Here is a 13,714-nt window from a genome sequence, read left to right as displayed (position 1 = left end):
ATCGAGTACACATTCTTGTGCACTGGTCAAGTCCACCACAAAAGATCAAGAAGACTATTCGTCATGATTTACTTAAGTTCAGTAAATATGATTATACTTATAAGTTTAAGTATAAGTCTGTAACATTGGAGAAGTTTCAATGTGAGACAGAACGAATAAGAAGAATCAAAGTATGGCAGAAAGATAAAAGTTTCTCACATCTGAAAAGATGGGTGAGTACTTTAGTATCATGTTTATGATCATCTTAATGATTAAGATACCATATCACAATTGGTCCTCTAAAGTCATCTTAGTGCATTCTTATGACTAAGAAGAGGAGTCATGAATTGTTGAAATGGTTAAATCAAAAAGATGAGTCATACTTCGTTCCAAAACAATTCTTAGAGTCATACTCCAAGATTGTAACTTGAGTGACATATCTTAAAGAGGGTTTGTTAACACTAGTCAAATGTAAGAGTAAAAGGTTATCTACTCTTGTACATTTGAAATTGGTAAGTTGTGATGTTTTGGATAAAAAAGAGACCAACTTAGGCCAATTGTGTAAAGTGTTAGTCTTGATAAAGAATCCGCACTATCTCTTGAATATTTGACAAGGGAGTCTTATATGTCAAGAGGACAGTGGGAGTCTTAAAGCTCTTGAAAGTTTCAAGACTTAATCAAGAATAAAACCTAAAGTCCTTCACTAGCACACGACTTGAGGTTTATAACCTATCGTGTTGAAATTTTTGTGCCTATTCAAGTTGGCTTTGCATAGGAGTTCTGAGAGTTCTCAATTGGTTGCACAACTACTTGGAAGCAATGGCAGGCACCTGAGCTGCCAAATGGCAAGAATTTAAGATTGCACAAGTTTAATCAATATGAGTTTGGATTTGTCACTAACCTTGTCTTGTGATCATGGTTTTGACAAATTCACATGGATAAGAACACATACACTATTAAATCTAAGTGTCATAAGGTTTCTCTCCGATTCATGAAAATGATGGTGAGGAAACACTTTCACTAAGTAGATTTTAGCTAGATAGCAATTGTGATATTGGCATTCTCAAAGTCGTTAGTGGAGCGTGTGTGGTTTACCGGCACACTAACATGGACTTGTGAAAAGTGGCAAAGGTCTAAACAATTGAGACTATGATTACGACATCCCTTTTCATAGTTCTAAAATTGTTTAGACACATATGTGAGCTATATAAGAGAGGTGTATGATTTTGATAAAGTTTTATCAAAACAATCTAGTATCAGAAATCTGAACTTTGGTAAGAAAGTCAGCTGATTTCTGAGTACATGTCAAAGCTAGTGGGAGCATAAGTGTTATGCTAATAATCATCATGTTAGTGGGAGCATGATAATTATGACAAAGGTTGCAAGTTAGCAATGTTAATTATAGAAAACAATAGTTTCAATTCGTGAGGTTGCAGGGGTTGAAAAAGTTGTTTTGCTATAATTAAGGGAGAGGAAATTATACTTCATTTCAATTCTAAAAGCTTAGATTGAGATTTTAATCGTATTTAATCAAGGATATATATATATATATATGAATTTCATGTTGGAATGGCTCAACATAAGGAAATTCTATATATGGGTCCATTATTTGCGTTCTAAAATTCGATTATGATTACGGCATCCCTTTTCATAATCTGAATTTTGAGAACTTGGCAAATTGAAATGGAAATATTATAGCAAAAGACTGGTTTAGTCTTTATGTGAGACATCATGAATCGTGTCCCATATGCTTCGGATATAGGATCGATTACATGTGCTATATTCATCCTTTCTAAAATTTTCCAAATGCCTGGGGCATTATGAAGGGAAAAGGTCTAGAATTGGATATGACTAAAATGATTAAGCGATTGTCGAGGACAATCTAAGGTTTACCAAAGATTGGTTGCTCAAGGACAGTTGGAAGTATAATGTTAATTCTGGAAGGACCATATTGACATAATCTGTAAGGAGGCAACTCTTGTTCAGAAGTGATAGTCAAAATGGAATATGGAAATGTTTCAAAGTTAGAAATTATTCAATCTGTGTAAGATTAGGAAACTTAATGAAAGAAGGATGTTTCCAAGGAGCTGATCTCCTTTGGAATGCTCTGTAATGATTGTTGTCAAGTCTTTCTGACTTTGTGCATAATCATTAAGAGGATCAATGCATATAAGTTTAGAATCTAACAGATTTCAGTAAATGACATGAATTTGGAATTCTTGCATTTGCAGTAAGGATTTGGGACTGTGAAAAGAGGATCATTGGAGTGATGTTCAATTGATCTATTTTACAAAGTAAAGATCATACACAAACATAGTATGCATACTTGGTGTATGACATGACTAGTGTTTAGAAAACATAGTGTACATGCTTGGAGCATGGGACAACTATTGTTTTAAATTCAAGTATAAAGTTGATAAAACCGAAACAATGAATAATGAGTAATCAGTATGGTGATAAATAAAAGTGTTTATTTATATTCATAGGGTTTGATACCATATTTGATTCATTTATTCTTGTGTTTCACTTTGCATGTTTTGACTTCCAGAATAACTAAGTCGCTCTTCCTGAATGATTAAGTTATTCAAACCATCCACAGTCGATCATATGTTGGAAGTAGATATGAATCAAGACTGTCATGGGTTGGTTTGTAGAGGTCCAAGTTGGTGGATAAAGTGGTGCTATAACACTCATGAGTGCTCATAAGTTCTGAGTATTGGATTCAACCCGCGCTCATTTGAATCACTTCATGGATTTTATCACGAGTGATCATGAGACGATAATATCTTATATTCTTCAAACCTAGAGATATGAGTTGTTACTATGAGTTGGTTATACATTGATTGCACGAAAACGCATTGGTAACTCGATGTTATAAAACGTGCCTTTGTGTATGATTCAACAAGTAGTAGAACAAGCCATATGAGTCGAAGTTTATCCATTCCTTTTACATTCGGGATAAAAGCGATATCTGTGGGCCCCTCGATGATTTAAAGATGATACATGTGAGTGCTTGGCCAAGCCAGGACTGATTTGATTTGTTCAATCAGTCAGTCATCATGAATCGGAAATCGGGAAACAACAAATGGACAGAGAGAATGATTGATAATCCGTCTCAGTCCATATGATATCTAGAATGGAGGAATATATGATCCCTTATCTAATGGACAAGTCATTGACAAAGGTCAGAGTTCATCGACAAGGTCAGAGTTCGACAGAAGCTTTTGAGAGCTACGATTGTTGATCGGTTCCTGAAGTCATACGCAATAATAGTTTTAGACTTATCCAAGTGGGAGACTGTTGGATTAATGTCTAAGTCCATAACTATAATTGGTAAGACTTGACCCGACCCGGCATGGTCCATTTGGGTTGCATGGCATCATGCATTTGGATAGACTATAATGAGAGAAATAACACTTAAGGTTGGTTAATATATTATAAGTTCTAATATATTAATAAGGTTGTTTAATTAGTATTGATCAAGAATTAATTTGGAATTAATTAAGTGATCAAAAGGAGACTAATTAAATATATGGGTTGATTGTGTAAATCATTCATTCTTATATATGTGGGCTTGTGATCCAAGATTCCTTATGTTGGACTAAGTCCATGGGGTGACCCATGGATACTCCATGGAGGTTAAAATCCATGGAGCATAAGGAATGGGTAAAGTTATGAGTTACATGGTGTAACCCTAATAGCCACCATATAAAAGAATCCCATGGCTCAAGAAATCGTGCACTAATGTGTGAGTGTGAGGGCTAGACGATTTCAAGGAGTGTTCAAGTTTCTCTCAAGTTATTCCAAGTGTATTTGGTGTTGTGTGAACCATTTGAGGTGTCACACTTGGGGCACTAGGCACTCAAGCTTCATGAAGACATTCTACATCAAAGAGGTATGTATTCTATCTTATATTTATTATTTTGTATGCTAGATTAGGATAATACCTTGGATGTTCATAATTGTATGTATAATAGAGAAAACATAGATCCAAGGTATTTAGGGTTGCATGTACACTTAGGAGTGTTAGAATGCTCATAACCCAACAGTGGTATCAGAGCCTGGTTTTTTTTGTTATACTTGCAAAAGTAGCTGAAAAAATCGAGTTGGATGCATATATTCGATTGTTTTGGCTGGAATTGGACTAGGAACATTACCCTAAGATGTTTTTGGACTTATAAACTTGTTTTTGATGTGGTAATGTTCATGCTAATCCAATTTCTAAGATAATTGTCATAGTTTCAAGATTTGTATTAGTTTGTATGTTCATGCTAATTTCTTGAAGATTGATGATTTGAATTATCTTGTTCTTATGAGGTTCTTAGATTAATAGAAAAGTTGTGTGAAATAGTTGTTTTCAATCCATTTTAATCTAAGAGTTGATTCCAAAGTGTGTTTTTGTAACTTGTCCTCAAGTTATATGAAAAGTCACATTTAAGAATCATAAAACTCATAAAAGTTGGCAAAGGTTACAAAATGAAGAGTCTAGTTCTAATTAAATGGTTTTATGACTCCATAACTTGTCCTCAAGTTATGGAGGTTCAAGAGTACATTGCGGCGAGCGAGGACATGGAAAAGTTCCAAGCAAGAAACCGTAGCTGATTCAACGTGCGAATCAGAGTACATTGCGGCGAGCGAGGCGTCAAAGGAGGCTATATGGTTGAAGAACTTCATTGGAGACCTTGGAGTTGTGCCATCCATAAAAGAGCCCATGGAAATTTTCTGTGATAATGAAGGAGCGGTTGCCTTAACCAAGGAACCAAGGGATCATGGCAGATCTCGTCATATCGACAGGAAATACCATTTTATTAGACATCGAGTAGAAGAAGGACTCCTCGTTGTGAAGAGGGTATCGTCAGAAGATAACCCAACAGATCCCCTCACGAAGGGACTGAGTAGGGTTAAGCATTTGCAGCACGCTAGGAGCGTAGGGCTGAAGGACGATATTAGTTTAGATTAGATAGGTAGGAAACTTGTAATGGATGATCATGTATTCAACATTTGATGATTAAATAAAGGTGTGTTGTTTATAAGAAAGCTTCTATCTTGTGTTGATTATTTATCTATTGTTTCAATTTTGCATGTTTTGACTTCCTGAATAATAAGATTATTCGAACAGTCCACAATCGTTCATATGTTGGAAGTAGATATGAAGGAAGATTGTCATAAATTTGTTTGTAGATTGTCTGAAAAGTTTTAGACATAGCAAAGGTTTGCTGCAAAGTTTATGAGTGCTTATGAAATTTGTATTGAGCATTGGAATAGACCCACACTTGCTGGTATCACTTCATGAATGTTATCACAAGTGATCGCAAGATGATAATATCATATAATCTTTAAACCTAGAGATATGATTATTGTTTGCTAGTTGATTATACATTGATAATGCGAAAACGCATCAGTAACTTGATGTTATAAAACGCATTATTGTGTGTGGTTTAACTAGTAAATGATAAAGGCATATTAGTCGACGTTTTTCTGTTCCTTTTATTCTATGAGAATAAAAGCGATATCTTGGCCACTTGATGATTTGGTTTGACTTATGTGTCGGGCCCGGTCAGGATGAAGTTGATGTGTTCAACTGAGTTCTATGTCGAACAAATCAGAGATCAAGAAATAAAATGCTAAACAATAAGTATTGTTAGCATGATATCTAGAACAGAGGATTATACGATCCCTTATCTGAAGGACAGATTATTGGTCAGAGTTGACAGCGGCTATTGAAAGCTACGATTGCTAATCGGATACGGAAGTCATATGTGAGATGTAGTTACTAGACTTATCTAAGTGGGAGACTGTTGGATTAGTGTCTAAGTCCGTAACTATATTTGGTATGTACTTGACCCGAGTGTGCATGGTCCTTTTGGGTTGCCTTCACCAAAGCAACTTGACAAGGTAATTTGATATGAGAGAGAAGATATTATGGTTTATTAATATATTATAAGAATAATATATTAAAGGAGAAATCATATTTATTTAATTAGTATTAGTCATAAATTAATTAGGAATTAATTTGGTGACTAAAAGAGATTAATTAAATAAAGGGGTATAAACTGTCAAATGTGTGATAGTTGAGTTTTGGACTGGGAAACCTAATGGACTAAGGGGGAACGAAATTATGATGAGGGATCATCATATTTTCGTCCAAGGGCCTCATTCCAGAAGGTTCCTTGGGCTGCTTGGTGGCTAAGCTATCCATTAGGGTTTAGACTGAAACCCTAGCACCCTACAGTATAAATAGATGCCCTATGCTTCAATTTTAGGCCACTTGATTCCAAGGGAAACCCTAGGGCCGAAATTAGCATCCTTCCCCCCTCTCTCTCTTAATTGCCTTCTTGCTTCAAGGTGTTTGTGAGCCATTAGAGGCACTACAATTGTGGTGCTTGCTTTCAAGAGTTCAAGAGATCAAGGAAACTAGTTGTTATTGCAATATAACAACAAAGGTATGTCTACTACACTTCTATATGTTTTTTTCGAAAATTATAGAAGCATCCTAGGGTTTATTTTGTGTTCATATAGTTGTATGTCTTATAGTGAAAACATAGATCCAATCTAGGGTTGCATGCACACATAGGATTGTTTGTATAAAACCCATCAGTGGTATCAGAGCCTTTGGTTTTTGTTTTCAATTTGATTTGATACATATTATGAATTTGACAAATTAGGGTTTATGGCAAGTAAACCCTAAGGCTTGGTGTTTTTCGAAAATAGGGTTAAGAAACCCTAGTTGGCGATTTTTTGTAGGGTTCTTAAACCCTTTTTGCCTAGCCTCCAAATTTCGAAATTAGGGTTATGAAACCCTATGGATTTCGAAAATCCCTTGCCCCCCAAGACAAGATCCCAAAATTTTAGGGATTTGGATAATGCCATCTTTGTGATTATCAACTTAATTGTTTGAACTAGATAATTGAAGATCTTGAATTATCCTTTCCATAAATTTCGAAATCTAGGGGATAAAAAGGATTAGGATAAATTAATTGTTTAATTTTATGATAATCCTTCATGATTTAATAATTTAAATTAATTGTTTAATTTTGATAATTATTAAATCAAAGATTTTTGGTGTTTAAAATTTTAAATTAAATTGTCTAATTTTCGAAAAATTTTAAATGCAACAAAGACACTAGTATTTTAAAATGTTTTAAAATACACCCTTATACAATTATGATATTATAAGATTAATTATTATATATATGTATAAGAATAAGCTAGTCTTATCGCTAGTAGGCCTCATTCACGAAGCCAGTCTATAAGGTGGGTATAAGGTTGCTGCCTATAAAATGACGCTTAATGGATGTACACTCACATCTACCGCTTGCTTGACTGGTGGAGGGTCGTTAGCCGAACGGATAGGATAGGGCACTTAATTCCTCATTATAAGTATAATGGAAATATTAAAGTAACTACATTGTTTTACAAATTCCCACTCTTAGTTACTTTAGGGTAAAATGTGAAAATGATGCTATTCCATGGAATTACACTTTGTACCCCTGTCAAACGTTAGTGGAGCGTGCGTGGTTAACCAGCACACTAATTTGGGATTGACATTGGTGACAAAGGGTGGCTCGATGTCTTATCATAGATCAATGGAGCGTGCGTGGCTAACCAGCACATTGATTAGGTGATGAAGACATTGAGTGCACCATGATGATTCGCATGGTTATTCACAAACTTGTTTGCGATCCTCGGCATCCCAGTCGCAAATTTGAAGTGCATATCGAGATTTAAACATGCCATTGAAATGTTCAATGAATCTCAAAAATAAATCTAGGAATTTTCAAATACATTTAGAACTTAACCTCTTTCGTTTTTCATGGTGAAAATTAGTGAGTCGTCATTCACTTACCTTCAAATTATTTACTTTTAGATTACGGCATCCCTTTTCTAAGTTGTAAATAATGTTGTTGGATCCTAGCCCTAATTTCTCATGTGGGTGTTTAATTAGGGATTCATTCTAATCAAACTTTGTTCCTTTCTATTTCAGATGTCAAACGCAAACGCAAACAACAACACTTCTGGGTCATTCTCGTTGATGAACCTGTGTCAAAAAGTGACATTTGATGGTTCGAACTTCAACGAGTGGATGAGATACATTCGCATGATAACTCGTTATGAGGACAAAGAATATGTCCTAGACGAGAAGCTTGAAAGGATCAACCCAGAAGAAGCTACTCCTGAAGAGATGGCCGCCTTTGAGGCCCACGAGCGTGATGCAACGAAAGTTCATTGCATCATGTTGGCCACCATGAACCTCGAACTCCAAAAGTCCTATGAGGACATGTATCCATATGAGATGCATCAAGATTTGCTGGACAGGTACCACCAGAGCGCGAGGCAAGAGCGCTATGAGATCATCACCAACATGATCACCGCTAAGATGGGGAGTGGAGAATCCCTAACTGCTCATTTGCAAAGAATGCAAAGATATGTTGATCGTCTTCTCAAACTTAATGTTAAGTTTGATGAGGATTTGGCTATCGACATCATCCTCCACTCCTTGCCTTCCTGCTACAGCCAGTTCAGAATGACCTACCACATGAATAAGGAAGAGGTCACCCTAAGTAAGCTTCAAGGGCTCCTGAGGACAGCTGAGAGCAACCTCAAGGACAAATCTGTTGCATCATCCTCTACTGTAGCTGCTCCTGTGTTGGCAATTGGCCAAGGAAAGGGAAAGAAGAGGAAGGCTCCTTACAAGAGCCACCATAAGGGTAAGACCCAAGATGGTTCTTCTTCTAGTGGGACCAAAGCAGGTTCTGTTAAGCCCTCTTCTGACCCCAAGGAAGCAGAGTGCTTCTATTGCCACCAGAAGGGCCACTGGAAACGAAGCTGCCCTAAATATCTGCAAGATATTAAGGATGGGAAGATAAAACCCACCTTCGCAGGTATGTATTTAATTAAATCTAATAACTCATCATTTGCTACTTCATGGGTTCTTGATACAGGGTGTGGTTACCACATTTGTTCTGATATGCAGGGCCTAAAAAGAAGTAGGGAAGTGGAGCATGGAAGGATAAGCTTGATCATGGGAAACAAGAAGTCTTCACCAGTAACCAAGATCAGAGTTTATTCCTTAGTGTTGAGTAATGGGTTAGGGCTAGATTTAAATAATTGTTGCTATTCGCCAGATATGGCAAGAAACATCATTTCTTTTCATGGTTTGTTTAGACAAGGTTTCAGATATTCATTTGATAATAGTAATGGTTCTATTAATGCTTATTTGAATGGTGTCTTTTATTTCAATGCATTACCTTGTAATGGGATTTATGAATCTGTGTTAGTTATTGATAATTTAGGAAATGATGTTTTGAATATTGATTCGTCCACAAGTTTGGACAAAGCATGCTTGTGGCATTGTCGCCTTGGCCATGTGAACAAGAAACGCATAGCCCAACTCCAAAAGGATGGAGTCTTGGAGTCTTTCGACCTTAGGGACGATGACGTGTGTGAGTCTTGTTTACTTGGGAAGATGACCAAGTCACCCTTTACTGGCACATGTGAAAGGGGTGAGGGTGTATTGGATCTCATACACACAGATGTATGTGGACCCTTTAGATCCACCACAAGGGACGCTTGTCGCTTCTACGTGACTTTTACAGACGATTATATCAGATATGGATATATCTACTTAATCAAGCAAAAGTCAGAAACTTTTGAAAAGTTCAAAGAGTTCAAGAATGAAGTGGAGAATCAGTTGGGCAGGAAAATCAAGATGCTTCGATCTGATCGAGGGGGAGAGTACCTAAGTCTTGAGTTTCACGACTATCTGAAAGAGTGTGGAATAGTTTCACAATTGACGCCTCCTAGAACGCCACAATTGAATGGTGTGGCTGAGAGACGTAATCGAACCTTGTTGGACATGGTTCGCTCTATGATGAGTCGTGCTTCGTTACCAATCTCATTCTAGGGGTATGCCTTGGAGACTGCCGCCCATATCCTTAACTTAGTTCCCACCAAGAAGGTTACCAAAACGCCTCACGAGATGTGGACAGGGAAAGCTCCCTCGTTAGCACATATCAAGGTTTGGGGTTGTGAAGCTTTCGTAAGACGAGAGACTCACGACAAGCTAGAACCTCGTAGTGAGAAGTGTTATTTCATCGGCTATCCACAGAAGTCTTTTGGTTATCTCTTCTATAGACCAAATGACAATGTTGTCTTTGTTGCTAGGAGAGGGGTTTTCAGATAAAGAGAACTCATAAGCCAAGGAGACAGTGGGAGTCAGATTGACCTTGAAGAGCTTCAAGAGTCAGGAGAAGAAGGAACCTCTGACACTGGCATGCAACCTGAGGAGGAAACTCCTGTTGAACCTATTGACCAGTCCTTACCTCTTAGACGTTCAAGTAGAGTTGTTGTTCCACCCCAGTTTTATGGTTTCCATATTACTACTGACGGGGATACGTTTATTAGTGATAGTACACTAGTAAATCTGGACGAACCTAACAGCTACAAGGAAGCCATGGCAGGCCCAAAGTCTGTTAAATGGAAAGAGGCAATGGATAGCGAGATTCAGTCCATGTATGACAACCAAGTTTGGAATTTGGTTGACAATGTGCCAGGTCGTAAGACGGTCGGGTGCAAGTGGATCTTCAAGAAGAAGACAGACATGGATGGGAAAGTGCACACTTATAAAGCGCGATTGGTCGCGAAGGGCTTTACTCAAACTCCTGGAGTTGACTATGATGAGACCTTCTCACCAGTTGCGAAAATAAAGTCTATTAGGGTAATGCTTGCGATAGCTGTGTTTCATGATTATGAAATTTGGCAGATGGACGTAAAAACCGCTTTCCTAAATGGGAAGTTGGCTGAGGATGTTTACATGAATCAGCCAGAGGGTTTTGTCGATGCAAAGCATCCAAATAGAGTGTGCAAGCTTGAGAAATCCATTTATGGATTAAAGCAAGCGTCTCGCAGATGGAATCTTTGTTTTGACGAGAAGGTCAAAGAGTTTGGCTTTCTGCGAAATGAAGATGAGTCATGTGTATATGTCAAGGCCAGTGGGAGTATAGTGAGCTTCCTCGTATTGTATGTCGATGACATACTACTCATAGGAAACGACATCCCAACATTGCAGGAGGTCAAGTCCTGGCTTGGGAAGTGTTTCGCTATGAAGGACCTCGGAGAGGCTGCATATATTCTGAGAATAAGGATAGTGAGAGACAGAAGTAAGAGACTGATAGGACTCAGTCAGGATACATACTTGGAAAGGGTACTAAAACGTTTTAGTATGGAAAATTCCAAGAAAGGGGAGTTACCAATCCAATGCAATACCAAACTGAGTAAGACTCAGAGCCCGAGTACAGAGGCATAAATAGTTGATATGAGCCGAGTACCTTACGCTTCCGCAGTTGGCTCAATTATGTACGCTATGACCTGTACTCGCCCTGATGTGGCTTTCGCTTTGAGCATGGTCAGCAGATATCAAGGGAATCCTGGTAGGGCACATTGGATTGTTGTCAAGAATATTCTTAAGTACCTACGAAGGACTAAGGAATGGTTTCTAGTCCTGGGTGGGAGTGATGACTTAAGGGTGCGAGGGTACAGTGACGCTAGTTTCCAGACAGATCGGGATAATTACCAATCGCAGTCGGGCTGGGTCTTTACCCTGAATGGAGGAGCAGTGACTTGGAAAAGTTCCAAGCAAGAAACCGTAGCTGATTCAACGTGCGAATCAGAGTACATTGCGGCGAGCGAGGCGTCAAAGGAGGCTATATGGTTGAAGAACTTCATTGAAGACCTTGGAGTTGTGCCATCCATAAAAGAGCCCATGGAAATTTTCTGTGATAATGAAGGAGCGGTTGCCTTAACCAAGGAACCAAGGGATCATGGCAGATCTCGTCATATCGACAGGAAATACCATTTTATTAGACATCGAGTAGAAGAGGGACTCCTCGTTGTGAAGAGGGTATCGTCAGAAGATAACCCAGCAGATCCCCTCACGAAGGGACTGAGTAGGGTTAAGCATTTGCAGCACGCTAGGAGCGTAGGGCTGAAGGACGATATTAGTTTAGATTAGATAGGTAGGAAACTTGTAATGGATGATCATGTATTCAACATTTGATGATTAAATAAAGGTGTGTTGTTTATAAGAAAGCTTCTATCTTGTGTTGATTATTTATCTATTGTTTCAATTTTGCATGTTTTGACTTCCTGAATAATAAGATTATTCGAACAGTCCACAATCGTTCATATGTTGGAAGTAGATATGAAGGAAGATTGTCATAAATTTGTTTGTAGATTGTCTGAAAAGTTTTAGACATAGCAAAGGTTTGCTGCAAAGTTTATGAGTGCTTATGAAATTTGTATTGAGCATTGGAATAGACCCACACTTGCTGGTATCACTTCATGAATGTTATCACAAGTGATCGCAAGATGATAATATCATATAATCTTTAAACCTAGAGATATGATTATTGTTTGCTAGTTGATTATACATTGATAATGCGAAAACGCATCAGTAACTTGATGTTATAAAACGCATTATTGTGTGTGGTTTAACTAGTAAATGATAAAGGCATATTAGTCGACGTTTTTCTGTTCCTTTTATTCTATGAGAATAAAAGCGATATCTTGGCCACTTGATGATTTGGTTTGACTTATGTGTCGGGCCCGGTCAGGATGAAGTTGATGTGTTCAACTGAGTTCTATGTCGAACAAATCAGAGATCAAGAAATAAAATGCTAAACAATAAGTATTGTTAGCATGATATCTAGAACAGAGGATTATACGATCCCTTATCTGAAGGACAGATTATTGGTCAGAGTTGACAGCGGCTATTGAAAGCTACGATTGCTAATCGGATACGGAAGTCATATGTGAGATGTAGTTACTAGACTTATCTAAGTGGGAGACTGTTGGATTAGTGTCTAAGTCCGTAACTATATTTGGTATGTACTTGACCCGAGTGTGCATGGTCCTTTTGGGTTGCCTTCACCAAAGCAACTTGACAAGGTAATTTGATATGAGAGAGAAGATATTATGGTTTATTAATATATTATAAGAATAATATATTAAAGGAGAAATCATATTTATTTAATTAGTATTAGTCATAAATTAATTAGGAATTAATTTGGTGACTAAAAGAGATTAATTAAATAAAGGGGTATAAACTGTCAAATGTGTGATAGTTGAGTTTTGGACTGGGAAACCTAATGGACTAAGGGGGAAAGAAATTATGATGAGGGATCATCATATTTTCGTCCAAGGGCCTCATTCCAGAAGGTTCCTTGGGCTGCTTGGTGGCTAAGCTATCCATTAGGGTTTAGACTGAAACCCTAGCACCCTACAGTATAAATAGATGCCCTATGCTTCAATTTTAGGCCACTTGATTCCAAGGGAAACCCTAGGGCCGAAATTAGCATCCTTCCCCTCTCTCTCTCTTAATTGCCTTCTTGCTTCAAGGTGTTTGTGAGCCATTAGAGGCACTACAATTGTGGTGCTTGCTTTCAAGAGTTCAAGAGATCAAGGAAACTAGTTGTTATTGCAATATAACAACAAAGGTATGTCTACTACACTTCTATATGTTTTTTTTCGAAAATTATAGAAGCATCCCAGGGTTTATTTTGTGTTCATATAGTTGTATGTCTTATAGTGAAAACATAGATCCAATCTAGGGTTGCATGCACACATAGGATTGTTTGTATAAAACCCATCATTTTAATCTAAGAGTTGATTCCAAAGTGTGTTTTTGTAACTTGTCCTCAAGTTATATGAAAAGTCACATTTAAGAATCATAAAACTC

This window comes from Lactuca virosa, chromosome 2 (genome assembly GCF_052849685.1).
Source record: "Lactuca virosa cultivar CGN04683 chromosome 2, Lactuca_virosa_CGN04683_v6, whole genome shotgun sequence".
NCBI classification, from domain to species: domain Eukaryota; kingdom Viridiplantae; phylum Streptophyta; class Magnoliopsida; order Asterales; family Asteraceae; genus Lactuca; species Lactuca virosa.
Note: the sequence above shows the minus strand (reverse complement) of the source record.